The following is a 7,478-nucleotide window of genomic DNA, read 5'->3' as shown; positions in this document are numbered from 1 at the left end:
AAGTGAAGACACAAAAGATTTCGAAACTTGGTATCTATATTATATAGTTGATGAATCTCGCCAAAAGTAAATCAAGGGTTTCGAGATTTTCAGTAATATCTTCTCCCTTACATAATCTTACGATCATTTTTTAATGTTTTTTTTAAATCATGAATTTTGAAAAGGTCATTTCCCTATTTTAATTTTTTATGGACGGTTCCTGGATGCAACAAACCGCTGAATTGAGATTCAGCTATTTATTGCCAAAACGATATTTTTTGCCATTTCTCGGGAATGGGGCGTACGCCACCCTTTTCCCCAATCATTTGCAACAATTTTGCATTTTTCGCTCATGCCAAAGTAAGTGAAAGGGAAACCAACATTTTGGGATCTCGGCTTATATTTTATGGCATAAACATCGGGCATGGTTTTCAACATATGTTGAAGCCTTCTGTGCCTGTATTCTGGGTGACGAAATTCAAGTACATACAGGGTCGTCTTGATGAAATAAACAATTGCCTAGAAATCCGATCGTAAAATGGGTTGAGAAGAATGATCTGATTGTTTTTGCAACAAGAAAAAACTTGGAAATGCATAACCTTCCCCGAAAAGAAAGGTAATCACAGACGACGATCATAATTGGATCGTAAAATTATGTTTTGAATCGATCGGACGACCGTCCACACATCCATGCTTAGAAGGCGTGAAAATTCTAACGCATGAGTGATCGTAAAACTAAGACGGGCGACGAAGAAAAGTAAACACTATAAATTTATGATCGCCCGGTGCGTTCATGAAAAATCAAGTTCGGGGATGATGATGATTGGTGTGGCCCTTGATGACTCAGCCACTAAGGCAAGAAATTTTGAGATTGAATTCGCGAGTACTTTCGCTCCCCTCAGAATTTTGATATGATCTCACAGATGTGAGAATGTGGATGGGGGATGCTATGATGCATCGGAGATTTAGCCTTTCTGTTTTGTTTTGGGGAGAGTTTTTGGGAGGTCCGAATCTCAGAGGAGAGAATAAATTGGCCATTCGTTCTGGAGGCTCAATTAATCTCGCGGATGTGAGATGGCGAAATGGGAGGCATAGGGAAAATTGATCATCCGTGTAGGGAAGAGTTTAGAATTGCTCTCACGGATGTGGGAGATGCAAAGATTAGAAAAGCGTAATTAATAATCAATTATGCATGGGGCATTTGGAAATAAATTTCCCTCTGGTCTCGGAGAGAGTCCTGGAAAATTTTGATCGGATCATATTATGATCAGGAGAATAAGAGTTGATGGTTAGGGAGAGGACCCTTATATAAGGGGTAGCAGATCCAAGGATCGAGGTCAGTCAGTTTGTGTTTAGAATTTTTCCATTGTTAATCTTGGAGCTTGAGCTCGACGCCATTTTTGGCTTATCGACTACTCTTGTTATCCATGTTAACTTGGAAAAATTAGTTGAGACCAGTTTGCTTAGGCTTTTCCCATTTAAACTTGTGAAAAAGTAGTTCAGTTCAGGCAGTTAGTGATTCAGTTTAGTGGTTTAGATAGTCAGTTAGTGTGTTTCATTTGTAGATGTTCATTTCTAATTCAGTGCACTGTGGAAATTAAAATATTTATATTCGGAAAATAAAGTAGTGTAGTTTTAAGAAGTGTTGGAGAATTTTTATAGATGATGACATATCTTTAAGTAAACGCGTTCGGTTGCAATTTTGGAAAGTGATCCGGGGGGTCCCGTTACAGTTGGTGACAGCGGAAAAGAATTTCCGTTTTAGAAGAAATTTGGTGCGTCATTTCTGACTGGTGCGAAACTGTGCAAATCAAGGAACTGTTTACGTGCAACTAAAAATGTAGTGCAAGCAAATAATCAAAATGATCCAATCTGTTAAAGTTGAAATTAAACGAACTCTTAAAGTGGACAACAGCAAACTTTTGAATAATTTACAAACATTCGGTTAACTTCCACACGTTGTTTTTAACTATTTTTTTCGTGTGCAAATGAACTGTATGTATATCTAAAAAACTAAAGAGTCAAAAAGCGTGTTCCAGTTAAGAATTTGAACAAACCTTTTTGATAAATCGAAAAATTATAATCGTGAATTCAAGGCTACTATACACAACAGAAGTGAGGAAAGTAATGTAAGCAATTAAAAATAATTATTGAGTTATAAATAATTCCATTTTTCATATGAATGCTTTTTAACCATCTATTATGTTCTATTTATGCTGTAAATTTCTTTAAACAAATTTGCAATCATGGAATTCAAAGCAATAATAAATAGAGATTTTGGCAAATAAAAAAAAATAAAACATAAAAATATTCCGAATTATGATGTTTACATTTTTTTACCAAGCAATTACCAGCTGCAAGCAATTTGCATTTTTTTGAGCAATGTCTGCAGCAGTTCAACAAAACTTCTCAACACTTCCCACTGCATTCCAAAACTCAATAGATTTCAAGATGCATTGCAGACATTTTTGTATCTCGATGAGTTTTGTGCCAATCAATTTCCTGCCAAATTTCACAATAAACAACTTCATTTAAATCTAAAGGGAAATTCAAACGTTTGTGCTTACCGATTTTTTTTTAGCAGACACAAATTTGCAAAAAAAAAAAACTAAAAAAATTAAACAAGGTTATCAGGACTCCCTTAAATGCAACATGAAAAAAAATCGAATTCTTGGAAACTATAAAATCAAGGATAATTTTAACCATCATTTATCTGGATGATATAGTTATTGTTGAATAATAATGCAGGAATGGCATGAAAATGTATGCCAAGTTAAAAATGTTTTGAAAAATGAAACAAAATAATTTAAATATTTATCCTGAAAATAGCAAGAACCTTAAAACAAAAATAATATGATTATCATAACATTCAAGATACAAATCTAGAAAATGTTGTTGTTTAAATATCGACTTTAATTAAAAGAACTGCATTCAATTAACTTAATTGCAAGATGGGAATTGCATAAATGGGAATAAAAACTTTCTGTCAGGTAATGAAATGTCCATACGAAAGAAAAACTTTGGGAAACCATTATGATTGGATCGAAATAGTCCTATTTAAAATTTTGTTATTTGTTTACCAGTTTGAAAGACATCTTGAGGAATATTTTAGGTACTTCAAATTTTGTTATTGCATTCAGAAAAATAAAGCCTTCACAATATTTGGACAGGTTATGTCACATTGAAAAAAAATCCATTTTTCCAATTCAGAGAGAATGCTTAGGTGTCAGGAAATAGTGACACAATCTTGAAACAATTTCACGGTCTTTCGCTAGATGTGTACATTGGAAGCAAAAAAATGTTTAAACGTTCAAGTCCATTGATCATTTGGGAAATATGAGAATAAATATTCAATAGTTTGTCAGGCAATGTAATTTTCAAATAACGTAAAGGTTCAAAACATTCCAATTTTAGAATCTGGAAAGTTGTTTAACACAAAAATATCTTACGAAAAAAAATAAACTCCAACATTTATGAAATTTTAAACTTAAAAGTAATAATAAGGAAGAAAAAAAAACTTACCTTTTTTTCCCTTTTTCGTTCCCACATTGACACTACTATTGAATACATCAATACAATATCTAAAATAAAAAAAAAATAATAATAACTAAAAATATTAAAAGCACTTAGAAATGGATTAGAATGATTCGAAATTTATTTGACATAAATTTCTATGGATATGTTTTTTTTTCGCGCACTCTGAATCCCCGGCCTTGTTGTACGGGTAGATATAGTCCACTGCACGGAACACGCCTAGGTCCCATCGAATGACCTGGTTAACTTCTGAGCATTCTTTAAGTTGCATGTCCCAAATAAAGACGATGTGACATCCCTAGAAAAAAAAGAGAAAATAAATCAGATTAAAAACAAAAATGAAAACTAATTTTTCTAGCTGAATTACACTTACCATGTTCTTTTCTCCGGTATCCTATAGCACTGCAAGTCGAAAACGGAATGAAGCTGAAATTTGTTTTCTCTTCTTTCGGCTATCACGGATAAGGAAAGAGACGCGACAACGTTTTCGTTTTGCTTGCAGATGCACATTTTCTATCGTCACAAGCCACTTACTGTTGTCGCAGCAATTACTGTTGCTGTAGAATTTTTGGGTGTCAATGCCTTCGTGTGCGAAGAGAAGGAGTGAAGAAGTGTGTTTGCAATAAACATAATGGATTTAATTTTCCAAGGGAAGAAACATGTGGTAAAAACAAACAAGAATAGATTCGCATCTTGTTTTTTTTCTCATCATTGATTAGGGATCAATTAGATTATACCTTCAGTTCATTGCAAATGTATGGGTTAAAAAACGAGAACAAATCGAGAAAACAATCGCATAACAAAGTATAAATGATTGGGCTACAACAGTAATGAAATTTTTAAGTTTGTGTAATATATAGGTAAAAATACATCTGATTGAACTAATTACTAAATCATGAAAATAAGGAATAATAACATAAAATAAAACGTTTAAGATATACGGAAACGAGTAATACATGTATTTTTTGAGAATGAGTACACCGGTCGATCGTATTGCTGCTTTAAGCGCGCTATCAATTTGCAGATTTTATTTTTAACAAAAATGATAAAGCAAAGTATCGCTTAATAACATAATAGCGAGTTTCCTAGGTAATAGATCACATAGTAATGACAGAGACACTACCAAAATCTTCAAGAAAGCCATGAATGAAATAATGAACATTGATGCATGTTTATACCATGGGAAATTTTTTAACGAAAATGAACTAAATACCCCTATTACAAAAAAAAATCGTAACGAAATTCTAGCAGGTCGATAATGAGCTGAATACTTCTAATTTGAATACGACAAGTCAAAAAAATAAAATAAAATAATAATAAAAAACAACGAATAAAGGGACAAATACATACAACCGGAGGCTGATACAGAACCATTAATACAATTAATACAAATTCATATGAACATTATTCGGACCAAGGTGCACCATATCCATTGGATAGAGAAAGATAAAGATAAAAATATACAAAAAAAACTAAATCTGGCATCGGAAACTAAAAAAAAATATGGCATATAATGGAAATTACATTGTCGACGAGTCGTCAAATTCTGTACCATTTGGAAAGTTAAAAGTCAGGCAATAGTTTTATCTACTTACCTATGTTTGTTTGCAAGAATGAATGATTGGACAAGGTGTTGGCCACACCAGAATGAATGTGCAGAATATATTAAACGAGATGTTTGAAAATGAAAAGTATGGAATTGGACAGTTTTGTTTTCCCCACATTGCTAAAGTACAGAATATCGGAGGTTTGGTAAACCAAGCTACTACCAGGAATGACAATATTCCTGATTCATCAAGGTACTGTATCTTACGATACTAACAAGTTCTTGAATGAATAATAAATAATATGCTTAATAAATATGCCAAGAAATATAAAACATGAAATATGAAAAAAAAAACTATGCTAAAGAAAACGGAAAAACGAAAATGGCATGGTTTGGTAAACCTAGCTACCACCAGGAATACAGCACTCCTGATTCATCAAGGTACTGTATCTAACGATACTAAAAAGTTCTTGAATGAATAATAAATAATAAATGAAATAAATATGCCACGAAATGATAAAAAAAAACAAAAAAACGCGAAGAAACGAAGAATCGATAAAAAACGAAAATGGCGCGGTCTGGTAAACCAAGCTACCACCAGGAATGCAGCATTCCTGATTCATCAAGGTACTGTATCCATTGATACACATAGTGCTTGAATGAATAATAAATAAGCCATCAAACAATAATGAATACCTTGGGTCCAGAAATGAAAAAAAAAATAAATAAATAAATCAATGGTCTGGTCTGGTAAACCAAGCTACCGCCAGGAATAGAGACATTCCTGATTCGTCAAGGTACTGTATCCAGCGATACAAAAAAGTTCTTGAATGAATAACATGACCATGAAACGAAAAACAATCAAAAAAGAAAACGTTATGGTAAACAAAGAAAATGAAAAATGGTTCGGTTTGGTATACCCAGCTACCACCAGGAAAAACAAACTTCCTGATTTCATCAAGGTACGGTACTGTAATGGTACGATAAAGTTCTTGAATGAAAAAAAAAAAACAGCCAAATATTGCTCCCAAAGATAAGAAGAAGACTGTCGGTCTTGCCTGTTCCAAATATTTAAAAAAAAATGAAAATCATATAAAAACATCATGAATATATAAAAAAAATTGATTTTAACATGCATCAATGATTCAAATCGATAATTTATGACCAAGTCGATATAAGGAAGAATAAGAATAAAAGTGCTGAAACCAAAAATAAAATCTAATAAACTATTTGTTCATCTACAGAAGAAGACGCATAAAAAAGCATTAATTGAAATTCAGCAGTACAAGCAACAGACACATAAGAGAGAAGACGAAGAGATGATAGATCAAATGCGACGGACACAGGATGAAGAAGAAGCGATCGTGTAGTTGATGTTAATGAACAAATATGGGTAAGAAATCAGAAGACTAACCAACATATATATATATATATATTTTTTTTTTCAGGAGCAAATGTAAGAGCTAAGTTCTCTTTTACCGAAAAGTACAAAATTATGAAATATTGTCACATAACACAATACAGAAACGTGGGGATTATTTTTGCGAAATTAATTTTCAAATGTTTAAGTTAAAAAACTTTTTGATAAACTGCGGGTATGTTAAACAAGATTTTTTTTAACATTTATACAGGAAGGGAAATTGATTTTATTTCAAATAATTGTAAATGTTGGAAATTTTTTTCCATTTATGGTGGGAGATGAAAATTTCAATTAGCATGGCTTTTGTCAATTAAGGGAATTTGTTGGAAAATTTTTCATAATAACGTGTGTTCAATAAAAATATATCAATTGTAAAGTGCTCATAATTAATAAGCAAAATAGTCGTTTGAAGCTTCTAGATGAATAAGAATCAAGAGAAAACATAGGTCATTAGGAAAGGTGAATAATAAGACAATAATTCAAAGGCAACAAGCTTAAACTTCAACCATACAAACATGGATGTATGGAAAATGAAAGAAAAAGTTCCAGAAATCATCAATCAGAGCTCAACGAGCAACATCGGAACCGTATTAACAGGGATGTACGGTAATTGAAAGAAAAGTTCCAGCATCTACAACGAGTTCATGATTGGCGAGTCTATTAGGTTGGTCAGAAGGGTAAACTGAGCATCAAACATCAAACATCAGGGTTAACGGAGCATATATTCTACAGTCAAAGAAAATTGTTGCAGAAAGTGTTTATACGCGGATTTCAACCTATTGGGAAGGAATCACTCATACATCAAATTAACCAACCTGGTTTATATTTCACAAACACATAAACCATTTCCTAATACCAATTCTCGGACGAGAAAACATCAAAATTCTTGTAGCCGGCATTTATTAGTGGATGATTCAACAGCAGCATAACTCTCAAGTTGCATTTGCCAGTAGCAACAAACAATTTCCACCAAAGAAATAGTCAAAATGTTCTTAGCTG

General features: G+C 32.7%; 1 long non-coding RNA gene across 1 annotated transcript; it reads right to left on the bottom strand.

Moving 5' to 3' along the window:
- Positions 1-336: 336 nt before the first annotated feature.
- LOC134287669 (uncharacterized) lies at positions 337-7,262 on the bottom strand. The gene is made up of 2 exons (XR_009997438.1): positions 3,887-7,262; positions 337-3,811 (listed from the first exon to the last, which is right to left on the bottom strand). It is a non-coding gene; the product is annotated as an uncharacterized LOC134287669 (long non-coding RNA).
- Between the last annotated feature and the right edge of the window lie 216 nt (positions 7,263-7,478).

The sequence above is a fragment of the Aedes albopictus genome, chromosome 2 (assembly GCF_035046485.1).
Source record: "Aedes albopictus strain Foshan chromosome 2, AalbF5, whole genome shotgun sequence".
In the NCBI taxonomy this organism is placed as follows: Eukaryota; Metazoa; Arthropoda; class Insecta; order Diptera; family Culicidae; genus Aedes; species Aedes albopictus.
The sequence above is the reverse complement of the archived record's forward strand: the minus strand, read 5'-3'. Positions and strand labels throughout refer to the sequence as shown.